This window comes from Chenopodium quinoa, unplaced genomic scaffold (genome assembly GCF_001683475.1).
Source record: "Chenopodium quinoa cultivar QQ74 unplaced genomic scaffold, ASM168347v1, whole genome shotgun sequence".
NCBI lineage: Eukaryota > Viridiplantae > Streptophyta > Magnoliopsida > Caryophyllales > Amaranthaceae > Chenopodium > Chenopodium quinoa.
In genome coordinates this window covers 5,122,854-5,147,499 of record NW_018744367.1, presented here as the reverse complement: position 1 = coordinate 5,147,499, position 24,646 = coordinate 5,122,854, and positions in this window count along the sequence as shown.

Genomic DNA, 24,646 nt, shown 5'->3' with positions numbered 1-24,646 from the left:
AAGCCGAATGATCAGTCTAGGCGCCAAGCCAACTGATCCAATCTTTAAACTAATACGACCTGTCCCAACATCATAGCAGGCGTCCGGCGGCATCCCTCCGGATGAAATTCGTCGCAGAGAGCAGCTCCCTTTTGGGTGGAACATTGCTCTATAAACTAATTACACGGCACCTATACGACTGTCCCCAAGGGCAACCACGTAGCCGTTTTTGAGACAAGGATAACTCTATCACTAACCAAACCAGTGGTAGCAGTTGACATCTGAGTCAGATGACCGCCTGTATTACTTGGGATAAATGCAGGGGGTACCTCTTGAGTTAATAGCCAACAAACATTGGCGAATCAAAAGGTTCAGCCGGCCTCCGCCGCCTAGTACCTTTACTAATCAAGCAGGAGTGACGGCGACTTAGTAACACCAACGTTAACTCATAGTCACTCTCTCAAACTTAGTATGGAGCCTAAAAGGTATGAGTCGTCCGCCTGTTTTTAGCAAACAGGGGCTCTTAACCACTACTCCTGCTAGGTTAACAACCTATGAGTTAAAAGCCAACAAACATTGGCGAATAAAGGGGAACAACCGGTACCCACCGCTTGATACCTCTACTACTCAGTTACTTGGTCACTCCTTAAAAATTTAGTATGAAACTAAAAAGGTGTTCATACAGCACCTGTTCACATTAGATTAAATATGGCGGGGAACAGTCGACCTAGACGGCCTAAAGTCTCTAGCCTAAAAGCATGACAAGTAGGAAACCACTTTCCTACTTGGTTAATTTTACAAATGACAGGACCGCCTGCCTAAAGGGGATCCAGTCTTTAAAATGTTTCGAATACCGATTGGATAAATGGCCGACTGATCGTCTAGCCTGGAAACAGACAACCAGTCGTCCAGGGGCATAGGCGGCGTGACTAACTATCCGTACATGTCTGCAACTATCGGCCATGTAAAACAATCGGTATAGTGTACAATTGGATATCAGAATATTCAATACTTAAACAAATTTGAAGCAAAACAAAAATATTCATTAAAAAGAAGCCGGTCATTAAAGACAGGAAAAATATTCAGAGCCCCGGCCCCCTGGCCGGGTAAATACAAACAAACGGCACGCAGGCCGGGGAAAGAAGACATAAAGCTTATGAAGGGGGCAGATCTTCAATATTAGCAGCTGCCGCCTGGTCAGCACTCTTTTTGCTGGACTCGGCTTCAGCTGCATCCTTCTTTGATGTATTACCCCCAAGCGGCACAAGCGCCACCACCGGCTGCTCCTCCTCCTCCAGTGCCTCTTCCTCAGCAGCCGCCAGGATCTCTTGATTATATCTATCAGAACACTGGAAGTACGTTTTTTCCCAGGAGGCAAAGTCGGCATTGGGGAAGAGGCGGCCCCAAGTCATGCGCTGGATTTGAGCAGAGTCTTCCATCATCTCCCGGACCAGCTCTTTCTTTTCTTGCTCGGCCTTTTCCGAGAGCTCCTGAGTAAGACTCTTCTCCTGGGTCACCAGGCGTACCTTTACGCTCGCCAAGGATTTCTCCAAGGTTTCGTATGAGGACATCTTTTGGCGAAGAGGTCTCAGCTCGGCCTTGAGGTTGTTGATGGTCTCTTCCAGCTCGCTATTCCTCTTCTGGGCCGCCTCTAACTGAGCCCGGATAGCGGCGGTAGCCTGCGCCTGATAATAAAGAATATCAATGGTCAGAACTTCATTTTGGGCAATTTGAAACATTGCCTTATCACAGTCAGAAGCAGCCATAGCTTTTGCAGCCTTTACCTCTTTGTTCTTCCGGTCAAGCGGCTTGCGAAGGCCGTTCACTCGGAACAGGGCCTAAGTAAAAAGGGGAACAGGCGTCAGTTTCCAAACAAAAAAGAAAACAGGCGTCCTGGAATTCAAATACTCAAAAATATGCTAAGTATACCTCAGCAAGGACCCCTGCAATCCCGTCTAGGTCAAGGGTGCCGACACCCCTGACCGCCTCCCTTTCAGCTGGAGGAACGACTTTGATCATAGACTTGGCCACTTCGACCAAGTCAGGCTCCTGAGGGCCGGCTGCATCAAGCATAAACAAACGGATTAGACCTAGTAAAGGAGGGAGCAAGTCTAAAATTTACAAGGACAATTTCATACTTCTAGGTGGCCCAGCTGGAGTTTTACAAGAATTGGCCGGCTGTTTCTCAGCCGCCACATGTTTCCTGGCAGAACCAGGAGAGCTCGCAACAGTCGTCCTCTAGGCCTTGGGGTCCGGCTGTTGGGAAGAAGAAACTCTTGGAGCGCCCGTCTAAAAAAGAAGAAAAGAGTCAGTATATGCATAAACACAACTCCAAAAAGAGGGTGAAAGGTTCGAAGCCCACCAAGGGTGCCCCCTTGTTGGGGGAGTCGGTTGAAGACTGTTGCATGATGGAGGCCCGCAACATGGCCGCCGCAGTCTTGGAGGCGGTAATTTTGCTCATGGCGTCCGCTGCAAAAACAAATAGCAAAGTTAATAAAAGTCATAACAAGAAATGCATGGAACAACAGAGTATTCGACAGGCCGGCTACCTCTTGAGCACCGACTGCTGAGGCCACAGGCGGCCAAAAAGTACTCGTCGTAGAGCCATTTGAAGCTCGGGACGCAGTGCAGGGGTACTTGCTCTCGTACCCTTGAAGTAGAGTTCACCTTCGACTCTACTTTGAAGAGTCCTTTATCTAGGATCTCTTTCTTAGCCTTGGGGAGAACAGGCGGCATGCTGCGGCCGCCTGCAAGAAGGGGCGGATTCCTGTTCCACCTGTTGAAGCGCTTGTTCAGCTCTGTGTCTGAACTCTCAATGATAAGGAAGGTGCTCCGCCAGTCCTTCCATTTGTTTGCTTTACCTCTCGTCATGAGGTAGCCCCTGTGGCTCGTCAATTGATACCAGCCGGTACCGCCTGCCTTAGGGGTCCGGCTGAGGTAGTTCATGTGGGCGAAAGCCTCGAAGTTCGGCTCCACCCCGTGCAGTTCGCACCCGGCCACATAGCCGAGTACGTTGACCCAGGAGTTCGGGGCTAACTGCCATAACCCCAACTCATACCCATCCAAGATCCGCTAAACAACCGGATGTAGTGGGAAGCGCAGCCCAGCCTTGATGGCCGCCTCGTAGCAGCCAAAGCAGGCGCCATCATAACTGGTACCAGCCGGCCAGACGACTGTGTCTTCTAGATCCGGCACGAACACTAAAAAGCCGGGGCCCATTGTGTGGTTTGCGATAAAGCTCTCCACTTTCTCTTGCATGGCCGTGATCCGGCCCCGAGGTACCGTGCAGTAGTAGGGCGTATTTTGCTCTCGGTGAGAGGCGGATGGCTCCGCCCAATCGTCCCCCTTCTCAACTGCGTGAGAAAGCCTCGCCTCTTGTAGGCGACTGTTTTTCTCTTCTGTGTCCAGAGAAGCATGGCCAGAAGAGCTAGACTCGGAATCGTCCTCTGACGAGTCCGAAGAGGACGACTTCTCCCCTCTCCCGGAGGGGCCCGCCTCCTCTCCTTCAAAAGGAGCAGGAGAGAATGTAGAATTGTCAACTGTAAAATGGGAAGGGTCACTTTGACTCCTCCCTCAGAACTGCCGGCTTTCAAGCCGCTTTGTTTCACTTCCACATCTGGCGCCTGGTCAGATGTTTCACTAATCGGCACCCTGTGGGAGGAGCCGTCTGAGTTTGAGATCCTGACAGTCTTTTTGTTCTGGCCATCATGCTCTGCATAGACACGGATACAGTCGGACTTTGTATAAAGGGCAAAGATGGGTCCAGAAAAGGGCAGGCGGCACTCCTAGTCCTAGATTCAGCCGTCCCCGGTGACCGGCTGATCACTAACCTAGGTCGTGTCGTGTGCTTCCGTGGTGCCATTTCAAAAAAGAATAAAGTAAAGAGAAAATTAAGAGTAAGAGAACCGACGGTTACCTGAACGAGTGACGATTGATGAAGTTCTGAAAATCCTTTGCAGTCGGCTTGTCAGAGCAGGCGGTAGGCAGAAAGGGTCCAAAATGTCAGAGCAAGTTCAGGGGTCCGAATGTTCTCTCACAAAGTATTCAAGTGTGAAAATGACCGAAGTCAACACTCCTTTATATAGGCGAAGTGAGAAGGCGAAGGGTCACTTCCAGAATTCAAAATTTTGGCGGGAGAATCTCTCGGCCTCTCGCCGAGTGACACCTGTAGCAGGTCGTCGCCTGTTACAGGGCGATACCTGTCACAGGTAACACGTGACTAATCACGTGCCACCTGTGAGGGGCAAATGATTAGGGGATTTTGCTCCCACCAATCGGAATGCGCCACGTGGGCCAATTAGGTCCTGCCAAGTGTCCCCCAGTTGGACATCTCAGGGCTTGCCACGTGGCACACGCTTATTCGTCCACCCTGGACTTATTATGTCATGACACGTGGCATACTCCATGCCTAATGGAGAAGCCGGTCACCTAGGCCCAACTTCCGAGGGAAGCCCAATCAGCCCAAGGTTAACCTAAACCTAGTTTGGCACGTTTCCCGAGGTTATAAATACCTCCCTTAATCCTCATTAAGGGAGGGGACGCGAACAACGCAGATTACACACATTAAACACTCTCACCTAGAGAGACCCAATCACTTTAATTTCCGCATTAATTACTACTTAATCAAGTACTAACTTGACCGTCGGAGGCGGATCTCCAACCATCCGGAGCATCCGTTTGTTTTGCAGGTACAGGCGTCATACATTAGCTTACAAAAAATTTATCTAAATCTATCCAATATTTTTATCCAATATTTTTATCATACATGTCATACTAATAATTAATTGTTGCCTACATGGCGTGGCACTTGGCAAAAAATTGAAACGCCAAGTGTCGCTATCTCGTGGTCTGGCTAAAAATTTAGCTTTATATATTAGTTACTAGTTTTGTGCCCCGTGCGATACGCGGGTTTTTTATTGCATTTTAAAATAAAACTTTTTATCTAAAATATATATGTCATTTGAATTTTCTACTCATGGATTAATAATCACATGACAATTATACTTTTCCGTTTATGGGTATTTTATGGATTAATAATCACTTGATGATTTTAAAAAATTAGAAGTAATAATGTACAACCAAAATGAACACTTGTCTAAAGTTGTGATCTCTTTTCATTTAACATTTAGGGAAAGGCTGGTGCATGTTAAAACTTAAGAGAACAGTTATATATAATAATAGGTCTCTTTGATTTTTTTTTTTCCTTTTAAATCTAGATCTGTCATTTGTATAGAAATATTGGTATTTTATTGAAAATAAAATTCTAAACCAAAAGTTTTATTGAAAACAAAACTCTAAAATAACTTTTTTATCCTACTGAATTTATCCAACATTTTTTATCCTATTCTATAAAAATATATTTAAATAAATCCTACGTATCATATTAATAATTAATTATCGCCTACGTGGCGCGACACTTGGCGAAAAGTTGGAATGTCAAGTGTCACTGTCTCGTGGCCTGACTAAAATTTTAGCTTTATGTATTAGTTACTTATATGTGCCTCGGGCGTTGCCCCGAATACCCATTTTAAAGAGTGTACTTAATTGTAGGCATGCTTTGTATCATAATCATAATTATAATTATAACAATAATAATAATAATAATAATAATAATAATAATAATTATTATTATTATTATTATTATTATTATTATTATTATTAGTATTTATATTTTATTTCAAATGTTAGATAAAAAAAGAGAGTAGAAACACTACCTATTATTCTTTTTGAGCGTTTATTATTATTTTCTATTTTTGTAAGTTGCACTATATTCACTTGGTCTACTTCGACCAATGTTTGTGAATTATACATAAAGAAATATATATAATTAAGGTATTGTTTATCAAAGTTCTATGTCGACATATGTGCTAAATTTCAATGGGACACTAAAATAATAGAGGGAGTATAATTTTGTGAAAAGAAGAGTGCGTCGGTAGAAAAATAATAAAATAAATAAGAAGTTAAAAGTAATTATTTTTCCTACACGTAAAATCAACAGATTATATTATTGGCCCAATTGGACTATTTGTAATATATGGCTGGTAAATGGGTTACGGAGGCTTTGTAACATCTGTAAAGTTCTAAGACTTTGCTAACTTTGATCAGAATTCACTTCAAGATTCCCTTGTATAGTATAGTTTCTGTTGTGTTCTAATTTTAGTAGTTTTTTACATCCTTAATTTCACCAACAAAATCACAAACATATACAAAAATATTACAGCCCAATATGAAAATACCTGATTCAAAAGCTTTAATGGTAAATCAATGGTACACTAAAAAAAAAAATTAGTAATACATGGCCATATTTATATTTATAATTATGTGGTTATTTGTATAGGAGTAAAATTCTATTGTTGATTGGATATTCATATTAATATAATATGTGGTGTGTTGTTATAAGTAAAATTCTATTGTCAATAAAAAGATAAAAAAAATTCAAAAGAATTATAAATTATTTTATGTATAATTTTTTTTATCCTAAACATATCTATCTAATCTAACGTGGCATCTAATCTAATAACAATTAATATCTATTTGTCGCCTACGTGGCTCAATACTTGGCGAAAAACTGGAATGCCAAGTGGCGCTGTCTTGTGGGCTGGCTGCGAGACCGACTTCATTTATTAGTGATATGATATGATAGTTTTGTGCCCGGACGATGCCCAGGTTGATAAAATTTTAAGATAATATTTTTATGTTAAATACGGTCAAATAATTCGTTATGATAATGTAGGATATTGAAACATACGATATCATATGGCTTATATTTATATAAATAGTGTACTTTTATGTTATTATTAACTTGAAATTATATTTGTTGAACTTAAATTATTTTCACTAAACTAAAAGTATTTTCACCAAACTAAAATTATTTTTATTCGATTAAAACTTATTTTTATTGATTCTTTAATATTTTCTTAAATAAGTTAAATAACAACGCATTTAGTATGCGACCATAAAACTGACCGAGTAACACCTGTAATACTAAGTGAGTAACATCTATCACTGACTAAGTAACCCCTATCTATAACATTGATTTAGTAACCACTATAACCTTACCAAGTAACCCTTAAAACACTAACGAAGTAACTTTTGTAATAGTTGGTGACACGATTTGACCAGCTACGTGTGTGTATATATATATATATATATATATATATATATATATATACATATATATATATATATACATATATATATATACATACATATATATATATACATATATATATATACATATATATATATATACATATATATATATACATATGTATATATGTATATATATATATATATATATATATATATATATATATATATATATATATATATATATATATATATATATATATTATAGATGGATCTTATTTTAAACAACTTTTTAAAACGAATTTGATGATGGAAATTGAACATAGTTATAGGATATTTATTAAAAGTTAGGATTAATTTTGTATATATGAAATATTAGAATTCAATCGATAATAAAACTCTATACAACAATTTTATCTTAAAAATCAATCCAAAAATCGCTTACTTAGTATCATATGTGTCACAATAATACCTATTTTTCGTCTACATGGCGCGACACTTGGCGAAAAACGGGAATGCCAAGTGTCGCTGTCTCGTGGTCTGGCTGCGAAACCGTCTTTATATATTAGTGATATGATATGATATGATAGTGTACTTTTTTTAAAATATATTTAATTTATCAAAAAGGATTATTCAAATAATTTTTTTTTTTGAATGGGTTATTCAAATTCTATTAAATAAGATATATATGTTATTATTGACTTGAAATTATTTTTATTGAATTTAAACTAAAATTATTTCTACTAATTAAAACTTATTTTTACTAATTCTATATTAATTTAATAAATAAATTAAATATATTATAAATGGATCTTATTTTAAAGAATTTTTTAAAACTGAAATGCCAAGTGTCGCTGTCTCGTGACCTGACTGCGAAACCGACTTTATCATTAGTGATATGATATGATATTTAAAGAACGGAGGAAGTATATTACATCAATACATTAAAACAAGATTCTTATGACAGTAAGTAACAATAATGTTCAATCGTTAAGTTTATCTATGAATGTAGAAAGTATAAGGTTTTGGACTTTTGGGTCAATGATATTGATTGACACCAAATTTTAATGGGCCAGTGTTATCAAAGTAGAATAGCTATGCTAATCAAACTTTTTCTTTTCCCAAATTATTGGCAACTTTGCAGGGCAATCGTCCAATGTGACAAGCTTTCGCTATCTTTTTAGAAATGGATAGTACTTTACTTGGTTGAAAACATATTATATGAATTAATTTTGAACTAATAATTAACCATTTCTTCCCAATTGCTTTATATCTTGATTGTTATAAGATTGATTTTGCATGGGTTTGTACTTTAATGATATACATAGAATGGAGTACACTATTATTAGAATAGAAAGTAATAAGAGTTTCTAATTTTATTTCCAAAAACTAATTAAGTTGAGAAGGTTTTGCGTGAGACCGGACTCACTGTGAGTATAATATGTTTGACAATGATATTCTAATAATAATCTAAAACCTGACAATAATAATCTAAAAACTGACATTATTTTCTCATTCACCACTGACCCTCTTCTTCTTCCATGGCTACAATATTTTCTCTCTCCTCATTACATCCATGGAAACCCCTCCAGATTGGGATTTTCCTCATTAAATCAAATAAAACATCTCTTACTCTCCAACTGTAGTGTTCCCACCAAAACCACCACCATTTTTTCTCTCCGTCGTACTCACCACCGCAAATCAAACCCCCAAAACTGAACTCCATGTCTTCTCCGTCGGAAAATGCTGCCGAAAACGCCAACAAAGAAACCAAGAACAAAGAAGACGGTGGAAGTGGTGGTGGAGGAAGATGGTGGAAGTGGGTAACGAGGTGATGATGGTTGGATTTCGATTTTAGCGAGAGTTGATGAATGAATGGTGTTGTGAGTGTTGGCGGCGGACTCATGGTGAGTCCGTCTCACCCAAAACTTTACCAATTAAGTTAGATATGAGTCAAATTACATATAGTCGTATTTGATTTATTAAGATTATATCTAATTAACCAAAAAAGACTTGGTCTAATATGAAGGTTTGCAACTCACAATCATGAGGTTGTAAGATCAAACCCAACTAGGGAGTACAGACATTTTGGGATTGAAATTCCCTTATCTCCCCTCTCCTCCCAACGGAGTCAGCCCGCTAATTAACTTTGGGATGAAAATTCTCTTACCTCCCCCTCTCAGCCAAATAATTAATTATATCATCTAGCTAGGCCAATTAGTTATACCATGCAACCTAGATACTTAAAGATAGCATATATCCAAATAGTTACTAAAATATTCCAGACAATTACACATATCACCTAAGCAACGAATTATATCATTAAGCCTATACAAGAATATAAATATAAATATTAAAAAAAAAATCATCCCATGATTACTAAGGTCCTGTTCACTTCACCTTAAAAAATGATATTCAGTAAAAACAATTTTAGTTCAGTAAAAATAATTTCACTTCAGCAAAAATAAGTTCAGTTCAGTAAAAATAAGTTCAGTTCAGTAAAAATAATTTCAATTTAGTAAAAAGCAGTTAGAAAATCTGTAAAAATAATTTAAGTTTAGAAAAAATAATTTTAGTGTAAAATTAATTTCAGTTTCAGTAAAAATAATTTAAATTCAGTGAAAACAATTTCAGTTCAGTAAAAATAATTTCAATTTAGGCCCCGTTCACTTCACCTTATTTTTGCTAAACTGAAATTATTTTTACTGAACTGAAATTAGTTTTGCTGAACTTAAATTAATTTTACTAAACTGAAATTATTTTTACTGAACTGAAATTATTTTTTCTAAACTAAAATTATTTTTACTGATTTTCTATTATAAAATTACTGGTTTTTACTGAACTGAACTTATTTTTACTGAACTGAACTTATTTTTGCTGAACTGAAATTATTTTTACTAAAATGAAATTATTTTTATTGTATATCATTTTTTTAAAGTTAATTGAACAGGACCTTAGTTATCATGGGATGATTTTTTTTAATATTTTTATTTATATTCTGATATAGGCTTAATGATATAATTCATTGCTTAGGTGATATGTGTAATTGTCTGGAATATTTTAGTAACTATTAGGATATATGCTATCTTTAAGTGTCTAGGCTGATTACAATAATATAGATATAAATACATGAGTCTAAATATGTTAGTATTCTTTTCCTAAAAACAAATAAAAAAAAATGTTAGTATTCATACTATTTTTAAGACTATGATGTATATTAGGTTGAAAGATTTACATGTATTCTATTATGTTTGGATTTTAAACTGTTTACGAATTAAGGTAGGTAATAAAAATAATGTAATATAAGTGAAAGTCTTACGTGGCAAAAGTGCTGGTAAAATTATATATATGTGCAGATATTTTGAACTAATTAAATGTGCATATTTGAGTTTCAATAATCTAGTATTATTTTCCAGGTTTCTCTGGAAAAACGAAAAGTTATGCACATTATGTGCAAAAAATATGTACATTAAATTTTAGTCAATTTTTTTGCACATTTAGTTAAAATTATATGCATATTAAGTACAAAATATATGCACATAAAATATTTCTCATTCTTCATCTTTATTTTATTTTATTTTATTTTTTCTCATTTTATGGAACTTCTTATTTAATCCTGAATCAATAAGTTATGAGTATTCGTATGATTTTTAAGATTTTACATAGCTATGATGCATAATTGCATATTAGGTTGAAAACTTTACGTGTTTACTATTCTATTATGTTTGGAATTTAAATTGTGTGCAAATTCAAGTAGGTAGTAAAACAAAAATTTAATCTTGAAAATTTAGATAGACAATTTTATTATAATGTTCCTATTATTGTTGATTGAAATATATTATAATTGATTAAAATGCATAATAATGGATCTAGTTTTAATGCATTAACTAGAACGGATTTTATGATATAGAAATCGCAAATTTTTTACAAAAAGAAAATTTGTCAAAAATAAGCAAACATTTGTCCGGTCTTCCCAAAATAAGCAAACCTTTTAATTAACTCAAAATAAGTAGACTTTTATAGGGTATATTCCGAAAAGGAGTAATGACCGGTTGACTTTAGAGTTAACCGGTTATTTGGTTGATTTTTCCACGTGTTACAATATGATTGGTTCGTTTTAAAATTTTAATTAATTATTAATGTTAATTAATTTAATTAATAATATTATGCTGGCACTCTGGTGGGAATTAGGGTGGCGGCCGGTGGAAGCAATACTCTGGTAGGGGGTGGGGGTGGCAGGGGTTTTGGTTTTTTTTTTTTTTTCTCATTAATTGAAATAATAGTTTTTAATGATAATCAAAATTAAATGTGACCTGTTGAGAAGGTTGTAGGTCATCTGACCTATTTAAAGAAATTACCCCTTAAAAGTCGACTTATTTTGAGTTAATTAATAGGTTTGCTTATTTTTGACAAAAATCGGCAATCAATACTATATACTAAAGTAATCACCAGTATTATCCCAAAAATACACGTGTTGCGTCCAAAACAAAAAATTTTCCGCAAAAAACTTTTTTTCTTTTTTTATTTCTGTAAAAATACAGTAATAAGATAATGTATTTTTGTTTTTCAAAAAATAATCTACAACTTAAACAACCCAAAAACTAGAACAACAACAACAACTGTAAACAAATAAAAATATTTGTTTACCTTGCTTTATAAATAAACTAGTCTTGTGCCCGGATGATGCCCAGATTATTGATGAAATTTTAAGATAAATTTTTTGAATTGAATGTTAAATACGGTCATATAATCCCTTTTGACATTGCAGGATATTTAGACATACGATATCATGTCGCTTATTTATATAATAGTGTATTTTTTGTAGTTTTGTTTGTAAATAGATATCTATGTTATTATTGACTTTAAATTATTTTTATTAAACTTAATTATTTTTAATGAATTGAAAGTATTTTTTTTTTTACTGATTCTCTATTATTTTCATAAATAAATTAAATATATTATAGATGGATCTTATTTTAATGAACTTTTAAAAACGAATTTTATGAAGGAAATAAAACCGAGTTATAAAATATTCATTAAAAGTTATGATTAATTTTGTATATATGAAATATTAGAAGTATATCTGATCTATTCATTTTATATAGTGTTTTACCCCCGTCCCTTGGTCATATTTAGGAGTATTTTTGGCTCTTTAGAGCCACTTTTATAACTAATAGGCGTTTTTTAGTGTTTTCGTAACTTTGGTATTGTTTTATAGGAAATGCAGATTTGGAGCATTCTCGCGGACTTGTGGGAGCCACTACGAGCATTAGAGATATATGATCATTTTTCGTAGCCCAAGACCGGTTAGAGTTATCAAATCGCTGATTAAGGGCTCGGCAAAGAAAAGACCGAGACATTGGACCGAGCTATAAAAGCCCCAAAGAGGAAATCCGGATTAGGCCAAGAAAAAGGTCCAACCGAAGATGATCCCATGCCCGAGAGCTCGCCCAACCGGGTAGTGGTCTCGCCCTAAGGCGCGCCCGGCGGGGCGAGGAAGAAAGAAGAAGAACGCTTCGCCCTGGTTCGCGTCCGACCGGGTGCGAGCGAGACTTCACTCAAGCAAAAAGGCAGGCTCGGCCGGGCGAATCTCTGCCCGACCGGGCACGTGATTCTAAAGAAGATTTTAAAGATTTTTTACTTTATTTTTAATTAGGATTTTTTTTTAGCTTAAGTATAAATATGTTTTGTTAAGTTAGATACGGGTACCTCTTCTCATTAGTTAATTTCTCAGATTTAGCTTTAGGCTTTGGATTACTACTATTGTTCTCTCTCTACACTTTTGGTTTATGCAATTCATTATTTTCGTTTACTTTGGTAACAATTTCTTCCCCTTTTATTCTTAGTAATTTAATTGCTTTGCTTAGTTTAGATTTTAATATGTGTGAATAGATTTATTACTTGGGTTGTGAGGATCCATAAATAATATGAAGGGGTGAATTATTATTGTTGATTTTCAATGCTTTGATTGATTTCCTATTGATTGATTTAATGCTATGCAATTAGATTAGGCCTGGTTTAATTGTATGAGTTTTACAATATTGATTCGAGATTCGAGAGATGAGAATTAATGTTTAAGCTAAGTTTCAATAGGCAGATTAATTTATAAATGGTTAAGTCAAGATTCAAGAGATGCGTTTTAATACCGGTAGATTAATTTTGTGATTGTAATACGTAGCGAGAGCCCTTTATGATCTGATTAATTGATGCATTGATGATTAATTACTATATTTTACCCTGGAATATTATTGAACCTATACCCTAGGCTTTGTCTAATTGTTATTCTAATAATTCTTAATCGTGTTAATTTAATTAATTCCTTTAGTTTAATTCCCCTAAAAAATAAATTGGTTACTTAATAGTTTAGATTATATTAATTATTTAGGAATATAAAGACTTGTTTCCCTATGGATTCAACCCTACTTCCCTATCTGCTTTAGTTAGAGGACTTAGGTAATTCCGTTGATTAGGAGATACGACTAAAACTTGTCAAAATTTGGCGTTGTTACCGAGGAAAAAGTTTTATTTCTATTTCTAATTGTTTTTGTAGTCTAGATTATTTTCTTTTGTCTCAAAGAACGCAAGTTCTTTGAGACAGTTTCTGATGTTTGTTTGTTTAATTATGTGTTTATGCCCAGGAGTTCTAGGTCAGGCTATATTCCATTTGATCCTGAAATCGAACATTCTTTTCATAGACAGAAGAATCTTTTCAGACAAGTACGAGCTACTTCCGAGGGTAATACACCTTTGGAACCTCCATCGGATTATAGTGATTCGGAAGTTTCTTTAGACTCAGATCCAGAGATGAATCTACCACCTTTACCTCGAAAGCTTAGCGATTATTCACAGCCATCCCTTACGGCTTTTCCACATCCTGCTCCTACACCTAATCTCGAGGGTAAAACTAACTCTTCTAATGATTCTTTGCAGGGAAAAACTCAAGAAAAGAGTGGAGATGTGCAAAGCCCTACTATCCAACTTCCTTTACCTAATAGACATCTGAAGAATAAGTTGGATAAGCAGTTTGGTAAGTTTTTGGAGGTTGTGAAGAATTTGCAGGTAACGGTTCCTTTCACACAATTGATTACACAAGTTCCTGCATATGCTAAATATATGAAAGATATTTTGATTAGGAAGTGAGACTTTAATGAGGTAGAGATTGTAGCTTTTACAGAGGAATGTAGTGCTTTATTGCAAAATAAATCCCCTCCTAAATTAAAGGATCCTGGTAGTTTTTCTATTCCTTGTCATATTGGTCATGTCTTCATTGATAAAGCTTTATGTGATTTGGGTGCTACTGTTAGTGTTATGCTATCGTCTGTGTGTTCAAAGCTTAATATGGGTGATTTAAAAGTTACTAACATTACTTTGCAAATGACAGACCGTTCTGTTAAATACCCTTTAGGTATTTTAGAGGATGTTCCTATTAAGGTTGGTAAATTTATTATCCCTGTTGATTTTGTTGTTTTAGACATGGCAGAGGATACTCAAATTCCCATAATTTTAGGTAGGCCTTTCCTCCACACTGCAAGAGCCATTATTGATGTTAAAAATGGAAAACTAACTATTTCTGTTGGAGATGATAATATCACTTTTAATCTAGGGAAGGTTTTGAAAGGTCCTATGTTAGAGGAAAATTGTTGCTTAATCGATTTGATTGATGTGATAGATGTTATTTGTAAAGATAGCTTACCACATGTTCTTGCAAGGGATCCCTTGGAGGAAGTTCATTGTGGTGAATTTACTATAATTGATGCAGGCATTTGGAGTAGTGAGGTGGATGCCATTGAGAAAGCTCTCGCTATTGAAGAACTTGATCCTAAAGAGAGCAAGAAGGTAGTAAAATTAGTTCAGGAATCAAAACCTGCAGAGGTTAAAAAACCTTAACTAAAACCTCTCCCTTCTCATTTAAAATATGTTTTTCTTGATGAACAGGAATTACATCCTGTGATCATTAGTACTGCATTTGATGACCCACAAACTTCTAAATTTCTAGAGGTTCTTCGAACTCACAAAAGGGAAATTAGGTACAGTATTGATGTTCTCAAGGGTATTAGCCCTGACTTTTGTCTGCACAGGATACATTTAGAGGACAATCACAAGCCATGTATTCAACCCCATAGAAGGTTGAATCCTAACATGTAGGTATTATCTATTCTATGTCTAACTCAAAGTGGGAGAGTCCTGTACAAGTAGTTCCTAAAAAGGGTGGGATGACTGTGATTAGAAATGATAAAAATGAATTGATTCCCACTAGAACTGTAACAGGGTGGCATATGTGTATTGATTATTGTAGATTAAATATCGCCACTAAGAAAGATCACTTCCCTATCCTTTTTATTTATCAAATGCTTGAAATGTTAGGTAATCATAAGTTCTTTTGTTATTTGGATGGGTATTCGGGATTTTTTCAAATTCCAATTCACTTTGAAGATCAGGAAAAGACCACATTTACATACCCTTATGGTACTTTTTCATATCGTAGGATGCCCTTTGGTCTATGTAATGCCCCTACTACTTTTCAACGTTGCATGATGAGTATCTTTTATGATTTCATAGAGTCTATCATGGAAGTCTTTATGGATGATTTTAGTGTGTATGGGTCTTCATTGATGCATGTCTAGCTAATCTCACTAAAATTTTGAAAAGATGTGAAGAATGCAATTTGGTCCTAAATTGGGAAAAGTGTCACTTTATGGTGACAGAAGGAGTGGTTCTTGGTCATATTGTATCTGATAAGGGTATACAAGTAGATAAAGCTAAGGTTTATGTAATTGAGCAATTATCTCCACCAGTTAATGTTAAGGGGGTTAAAAGTTTCTTAGGTCATGCGGGGTTTTATCGTCGCTTTATCAAAGATCTTTCTACAATTGCTAAACCACTAACTCAGCTTTTACTCAAGGATGCCCCATTTGATTTTACTGACGAGTGTTTTGAGGCTTTTAATAGGATTATGCAGGCTTTGATATCGGCACCTATCATATGTGCTCTCGATTGGAATCTTCCTTTCGAGATTATGTGTGATGGCAGTGATTTTGCAGTAAGAGCCATGCTAGGACAAAGAAAGAACAAAGTTTTGCATGCTATTTATCATGCAAGTAAAACTTTGGATGAAGCCCAAATCAATTATGCCACCACGGAGAAGGAGTTTCTTGCTGTGATTTATGCTTTAGAAAAATTTAGATCATATCTAGTTGGTTCTAAAATTATTGTTTTTACTGATCATGCAACTTTGAAATATCTTATAGCTAGGGCGGAAACAAAGCCTAGGCTCCTCCATTGGGTTCTCTTGCTCCAAGATTTTGATATGGAAATTAAGGATAAAAAAGGAGCAGAGAATGTTGTTGCAGATCACTTATCGAGGATCAGGTATGATGAAGGTAAAGATCCTCTTTCTATAGATGATTCTTTCCCTGATGACCACTTGTTTTCAGTTGTAGAGCAACACCCTTGGTATGCCGATTATGCTAATTACTTGGTGGGCGGTACTTTACCTCCCAATTCGTCCTACCAACAGAAAAAGAGGTTCCTTTATGATGTTAAACATTATTTTTGGGATGATCCTTTTTTGTTTCGTGAGTGTGCAGATGGACTATTTTGCAGGTGTGTTCCCGAATGGGAAGTTCACGGTGTTCTTACTAGATGCCACAACTCACCATATGGTGGACATCATGGTCCCACCAAGACGGTTGCAAAGATCAATGAGTCGGGTTTTTATTGGCCTACCATGTTTAAGGATGCTCACTCCTTTGTTCAAGCTTGTGACTCTTGCCAGAGGACTGGAAATATCTCGCGGTGGCATGAGATGCCTCAAACTGGTATTTTTAAAGTTGAAATTTTTGATGTTTGGGGTGTTGATTATATGGGACCTTTTCCCTCTTCAAAAGGGAATTGCTATATCATTTTCGCCGTTGATTTTGTATCCAAGTGGGTTGAAGCCATTGCCACACCTACCAATGATTCTAAGGTGGTCCATAAGCTCTTCAAGAAAACCATTTTTCCTAGATTTGGAGTCCCTAGGGCCGTTATTAGTGATGGAGGATCTCACTTTCATGAGCAGAAGTTAGATACCCTTCTCAAGAAGTATGGTGTCTACCATAGGACTGGTTTAGCTCACCATCCCCAAAGTAGTGGCCAAGTTCAGGTTTCTAATTGTGAGATTAAGGCTATTTTAGAGAAGGTGGTAGCAAAATCTAGGAAGGATTGGAGTGATAAGTTGGATGACACCCTTTGGGCATATAGAACCGCATTTAAGACCGGTACTTCCCCCTATAGACTTCTGTATGGGTAAGCATGTCACCTCCCGTTGGAATTCGAGTACAAGGCTTATTGGGCAATTAAAGAGCTCAATTTTGATGCTAAGTTAGCGAGAGAGAAAAGGCTACTACAACTTAACCAACTAGATGAGTGTAGGTTGATGGCCTATGATAGTGCACATATCTACAAGGAGAAGACCAAGAAATGGCATAACAAGATGATCTTTCTGAGAGAATTCAAAGAGGGTGATAAGGTTTTGTTGTTCAATTCTAGACTTAAACTTTTCCCAAGAAAGTTAAAGTCAAGGTGGTCGGGTCCTTTCACTGTGAAAAAGGCAAACAAATTCAGCTCTGTGGAGTTATATGATGAACATGGTGGTGATTTTAAGGTAAATGGTCAAATATTGAAATTATACTATGAAGGGGCTACGATTGGTGCAGTTGAATTACTTCACCTAATCGATTCCATCTCATCTTGATCGACATATGGTAAGAAGGTCGTGCGGGACCCAGATAAACAAGCGCTTTGCGGGAGGCAACCCGTATTTTCTTGCTTTTTAGAATAGTTTTTCCCTTATTTTTGTCTTTTGAGAAGATGAGAGGAGGGAATTTAATGTGTTTTAGAGTAGTTTGTACAGGTCGGAGAAAAAAGAGTTAGCCAATTTTTGAAGAAAAGAAGAAAAAAAATCGGACTCATAGTGTGTTAGCGCGCCGGACCGGGCGCGAGAAGAAGTTTGTATACGAGCAAAATTCACCCGATTGAGCAAGGTGCGCCCTACCGGGCACGAGAGAAGAGAAGAATTTGACCACAAAATCTCCCGACCGGGCGCGAGAGTGGGGGTCGAAAAAGAGCAAAATCTCGCCCGACCAAGCGAGGTGTGCCCGACCGGGCGCGAGAGGAAGTGAACTCAAAGAGTTAAAATTTTCCTGACCGGTTGAGGCTTCGCCCGACTGGGCGCGAGCCTAGAAATTTGAAAAACCTCAGATCGCCCGATCGGGCGAGGCTCCGCCCGACCGGGCGCGCCTCTTTCTTTCCCCGATCTTCTTCTCTCTCTTCTTCTTTCTCCTTCCTTCATCTTTCTCCTTCCTTCTTCTTTCTTTTCTTCTTATTTTCTTTTTCCTCCATTCGTTCTCTCTCTAAAACCTTAATTTTCTCTACCTTCTCTCTAAGATCTCTCCTCCATTTCTCACCCAAATCCAAAAAATTTTAAATATTCTTTTTCCTCTCTTTATCCTCTACATTCCCACACTAATTTTTTTTGGTTTTGACACAAATTTTTTAAGACCAATATTCAAGATGTTGTCAAAGAGGGCAAGAACTCAAGGAGGAAGAGGTTCGGGATCGAGTGCAACGGTAGACCCGGCTCTACAACTTCCGCAATGGCAAACGATCAGAATTGCAATCTCGTAACAACGAGACCGGCTCCTCAACCTATATGAACGAGAGGTAGCTCCTTCTTGGTGGTTACACCGAGACACCCTTCAAACTTTAGGTTTATATGAGCATGTTAGGCGATTAATGAACGATATTGGCATGCGTAAATTTGTAGATATGCACTACCCTACTTACCGAGAAATAACATGTGAATTTCTTTCCTCTTTGAATGTTGTTCAATCAAACAATGGACCCATTTTGCATTTTAGGTTGAATAATAAAAATGTTAGTTTAGCCTATGTTGAATTTGCTAGTTTGTTTGACCTTGATCCCCATCCCCCCACCCAATGGCATGAAGAGTATAAATCTAACGATATTTATTTTTCCTTGACGGGAAAACCCTGTCCGAACTCACAACATGCTAGTGCACTACCTTTTCACCATCCCGTCCTAAAAATCTTTCAAAGATTTTTCGGGACTTGTTTTCTAGCTCGTCACGAACCCCATAATACTCAAACCAATGAGCTAGCTATCCTAGGACACTATGTGTATGGGTATGGGAAATTGAACATAGCTAGATACATTATCACCCATTTGAGTGGGCACGCCACTGCTTGTAGTAACAATGTCAAGACTCCTGTTCATCTTGGCGGCCTAATCACTAGGATAGCAATTAAGAAAGCGGGGTTCAACGAGTCTAGGTACGAGGGGTTGACCAACTGTGGGGGGGACACTCTTATAAACTTGTCGTACCTCAAATTCTTGCAATGGGTTAAACCAAACCGATGCCAAGTCCTAGAGTGGCATTTGAGGGTGGGGAAGGATCACATACCCGTTTTCCCTCTCCCTAACCCTGAGTTGACCGCCATCCCTCCTGGGCAAGATTCTTACACCTATGAAATTCTACTTGCCCAAGCTCAGGGCTAGGGACAACCCCGACCACGTGCACAACCACCATCTCCACCATAGCCTGAGATGCATGTGCCACCACACATGCCTTAGCCACCCCCGCGCCAGCCTAGGACAGACCCCGAGACCATTTGGGACCTACAGAGTATAGGTCAGGCTATAGGTAGGGTTGAGCAGACTCAGGGGGAGCTTAGGAGGCTAGTTGGTTCCCTAGACCAGAGGGTGGGATATGTAGAGATGAACTAGGGTAGAGCACTTTTTCCCATGTACGACGATTATGCTCGTTGTGGTGCTATACCGAATGATCTTATCTACCATGACTGGTACCAGCCACCACCACAGGGATACGTGGATCCTAACTCCCATGGCATTTACACAGACTACTCCTCATTCACTGGCTATGGCCAAGACTTTCCTTTTGGGAGGATGGGGGGTAATGTTGACCCTAACTATTTTGGTGGTAGTTCTAGCTTCTGGTGGTGCAGGTGGTAGTGGAGGAGGACTTGGTGCAATGGATGAGGATGGTGATGATTAGCCATGCTTGGCTAATTCCTAAGTCAATGAGAACATTGTCTGATTTTGGCTTGGGGGAGATTTTTGGATGTAGGTATTTTACTTCTTCTCTCTCTTTTATTTTTGGTGTGTTTAGTATAGATTTGTTGCTTTCTAGTTAGATTTATTGCTTTGAAAAAAAATTGAAAAATACAAAAAAAATTAGAAAAATAAAAAAATGCGAAAATACGATCCAATGAATGATAAATCATGCTTCCCTGTGCCCCATACTTGAAAATTGTTTTCTTTCTTGGTATATGATGATGAGTATTGTGGATAGGTTAGCCATGATTTGATTTTTGACTGCTTGGATGTCCTAATAATGAGTCAATTTTGTCCAACTGCTTGTGAATATAGTGATTGACTAGTTGATTTGGTAAGGAATGTGTGTTAGTTCCTGGTATGTCAATAAATTTGAGTATTGGTTTGCAACTTTGAGTAATGTTTATGTGACTCATTATTATTCACATTGAGGAGGACAAAGACATTTGTTCTTTTAGGTGGCCTTCAGATGAAATTAGATACATTTGTTCCCTTCTTGCTACCCATGTTGTTGCCGTGACTTTTTGTTGTTTATTAGCCACATTACAAGCCGATTTTTTCCCCATTGGTTACTAGTCCCAAGCTTGGCTTGGGGGAGCTATTAGTGAGTGAGGTGAGGGAGTTTGTAGTATGCTTTTTATTTGCACAAGTTGGGCGGTGTTGAGAAGTTGTTTGTTATTGATTATGGTTTATTTTGATGATTTTGAAAGATGAATTCTCTTGGAAAAAATAAAGCATGATGTTGAAAAAAAAAGAGGTTCAAGAAAAAAAACAAGAATGAAAAAAAAAAGTAAGTGGACTTCTAAAGAAAAAAAAAAGAGAGAGAGTGAGCAAAAGAAAAAAAATTGTTCAATGTTCAAATGTTTTAAGAGAAGGTTGTTGAAAAGAGCAAGAAATTTTGAAAAAAAAATCAAGGATTAAAGAATTCAAAAGTTTGTTTGATTCGCTCAAGTTCTTAATTATTATATTTTTATGAGCAAGATTGTAAGAGTTGGGAATTGTTGATATAATTGGTTGTTTGGTGAATATTTGGTTGAGTTGAGTTGTGTTGAAGATGATTTATTTGGTCATTATTTATTTTTCACATTGGTTTTTATTAGGATTTGGCTCCCTTAAACATAGCTTTACTCTCACATTTTCCCAAATATTTCCTACCCTCTACCCTAGCCTTACATTACAAGCTTTGAAGACCTTCTAACCTTTGTGCATAGAGTTGTATGAATGTGAAATTAGTTGTTTATCAATGCAAAGAATGATTTGATATATTCCGAATCGACTACTAGCTTGAGTGAATGTCTTTTAAACACACGAGTGTTGTGAGTTGGGAGGACATTGTTCATGTATAAGGGGTTGGGATGGAGAGCGATCGAGTACATCTTTTACTCGCCACATAAATGAGAGTTGAGTATGTGAGCACTAGTCTTGAATTCTATATGCTCATGTGGTTTGCTCTATTTGACAATTGTTAAGAAGGATGAGTAGTTAAATGGATTTGATTGGTTAACTTTACTGCATACTTGTTGGATTTGCTTTGAATTGATTGGTTTTAATTGGTTTTTGGGTGAAGTACGTTTTATTTGTTCATTGATGAGCTCTTTTCTTAGAGACAAGCAAAGGTTTGGCTTGGGGGAGTTTGATATGTTCATTTTATACAGTGTTTTACCCCCGTCCCTTGGTCATATTTAGGAGTATTTTTGGCTCTTTAGAGCCACTTTTTATTACTAATAGGCGTTTTCTAGTGTTTTCGTAGATTTGGTGTTGTTTTATAGGAAATTGCAGATTTGGAGCATTTTCCTGGACTTATGGGAGCCATTACAAGAATTAGAGATATATGATTATTTTCCGTAGCCCAAGACCGCTTAGAGTTATCAAATCGGTGATTAAGGGCTCGGCAAAGAAGAGACTGAGGCATTGGACCGAGCTATAAAGGCCCCAAAGAGGAAATCCGGATTGGGCCAAGAAATGGCCCAATCGAAGATGATCCCTTGCCCGAGAGCTTGCCCGACCGGGTAGTGGCCTTGCCTAAGGCGCGCGGGGCCGGGTGAGGAAGAAAGAAGAAGAACGCTTCGCCTTGGTTCGCGCCCGACCGGGCGCGAGCGAGACTCCACTCAAGCAAAAAGGCGGGCCTGGCCGGGCGAATATCTGCCCAACCGGGCGCGTGATTCCGAAGAGGATTTCAAAGATTTTTTACTTTGTTTTTAATTAGGATTTTTTTAAGCTTAAGTATAAATACGTTTTGTTAAGTTAGATACAGGTACCTCTTCTCATTAGTTAATTTCTCAGATTTAGCTTTAGGCTTTGGATTATTACTATTGTTCTCTCTCTATACTTTTGGTTTCTGCAATTCATTATTTCCGTTTATTTTGGTAACGATTTCTTCCCCTTTTATTTTCAGTAATTTAATTGCTTTGCTTAATCATGTCTTGTTTATTTTCTTTGCTTAGTTTAGATTTTAATATGTGTGAGTAGACTTATTTAGAGGGTTGTGGGGATCCATAAATAATATGAAGGGGTGAATTATTATTGTTGATTTTCAATGCTTTGATTGATTTAATGCTATGCAAATAGATTAGGCCTGGTTTAATCGTATGAGTTTTGCAATATTGATTCGAGATTCGAGAGATGAGAATTAATGTTTAGGCTTAGTTCCAACAGGCAGGTTAATTTATAAATGGTTAAGTCAAGATTCGAGAGATGCGTTTTAATACCGGTAGATTAATCTGTGATTGTAGTACGTAGCGAAAGCTCTTTATGATCTGATTAATTGATGATTGATTACTATGTTTTACCCTGGAATATTATTTATTGGTGAATGCTATACCCTAGGCTTTGTTTTATTGTTATTCTAATAATTCTTAATCGTGTTAATTCAATTAGTTCCTTTAGTTTAACTCCCCTAAAAAATAAATTGGTTACTTAATAGTTTAGATATATATTAATTAATTAGGAATAGATATTAATTAATTAGGAATAAAAAAGACTTGTTTCCCTGTGGAATCGACCATATTTCCCTATCTGCTTTAGTTAGAGGACTTTAGGTAATTCTTTTGATTAGGAGATACGACTTTAACTTTTCAATATCGATAATAAAAATCTATATAATATTTTTTTTTTCTTAAACCATCTATCCAAAATTCAATTACTTAGCATCATGTGTCAGAATAATACCTATTTGTTGCCTACATAGCACGACACTTGGCGAAAAACTGGAATGCCAAGTGGCACTGTCTCGTGATCTGGCTACAAGACCGGCCTTCTTTATTAGTAATGTATGATATGATATGATACTCCGTATATTTATGTTACGTATTATAATAAATATCTTATACTTAATAAATCACAAACATACACAAAAATATTACAACCGAATTTGAAGAACAAAAGCTTTGATGGTAAATCAACGGTAGACTAAATAAAATTAATGATACATGGTCATCTTTATAATTATAATTACGTGGTAATTTGTACAGGAATAAAATTCAATTGTTAATTGGATATTCATATTAATTATAATATGTAGTGTATCGCTATAAGTAAAATTCTATTGTCAATAAAAAGATATATTTCTTTTAAAAGAATCATAAATTATTTTATGTATACTTTTTTATCTTAAACAAATCTATCCAATCTAATCTAACGTGACGACGTCTAATCTAATCACAATAATATCTATTTGTCGCCTACGTGGCGCGACACTGAGCGAAAAACTGGAATGCCAAGTGTCGCTGTCTTGTGGCCTTGTTGTGAGACCGAATTTATTTATTAGTGATATGATATGATAGAAAATGTCAATTAATTTATTCAAAAAGATTAAAAATAACAAACAACATTGAGTCATAGTTAATTAGTGATTACCCTTCAAATATCTAAATCAATTCAACTGAAATTTATGGTTTCAAATAGAAAATCACCAAACTAAAATTGTTTTAATTATATATTAAGATTTGAAAATCTTCTATATTCTCTTGAATCTTCATTCGTAAATCTATAAAATTAATTGTTCATTTCCTACGACTAAATAAAAGGATCCTAACTCAATTTTAAATTCATAATTTGTCGGTAAACTACAAAAATTGAAATACTCTATATAAACATGTCTCATGAACTCTCAACTATAATCATATAAAGTTTTTAATTTTTCAGTGAATATCCGAACATAGCTCAAGCAAAGAATTAGTTTTATCCTAAAAAAATTTGTTCAAATTTTGCTTGGCATTATACATGATGTGTTTATGTTTAATTGTCATCATAGAGGACTCTTGACAAAAAAGTTATAATGTCAAGTATTGTTACCTCAATTTTTTTTTTTTTTTTTTTTGAAGGGAAGTATTGTTGCCTCATGACTCAACTCAAAGCTCAATTTCATAAATCAGTTGTATGATATAACTTTTTTTTATCGCACCATTCAGTATGGCACAAGATTTAAGAAAAAAAGGTAAAAGTG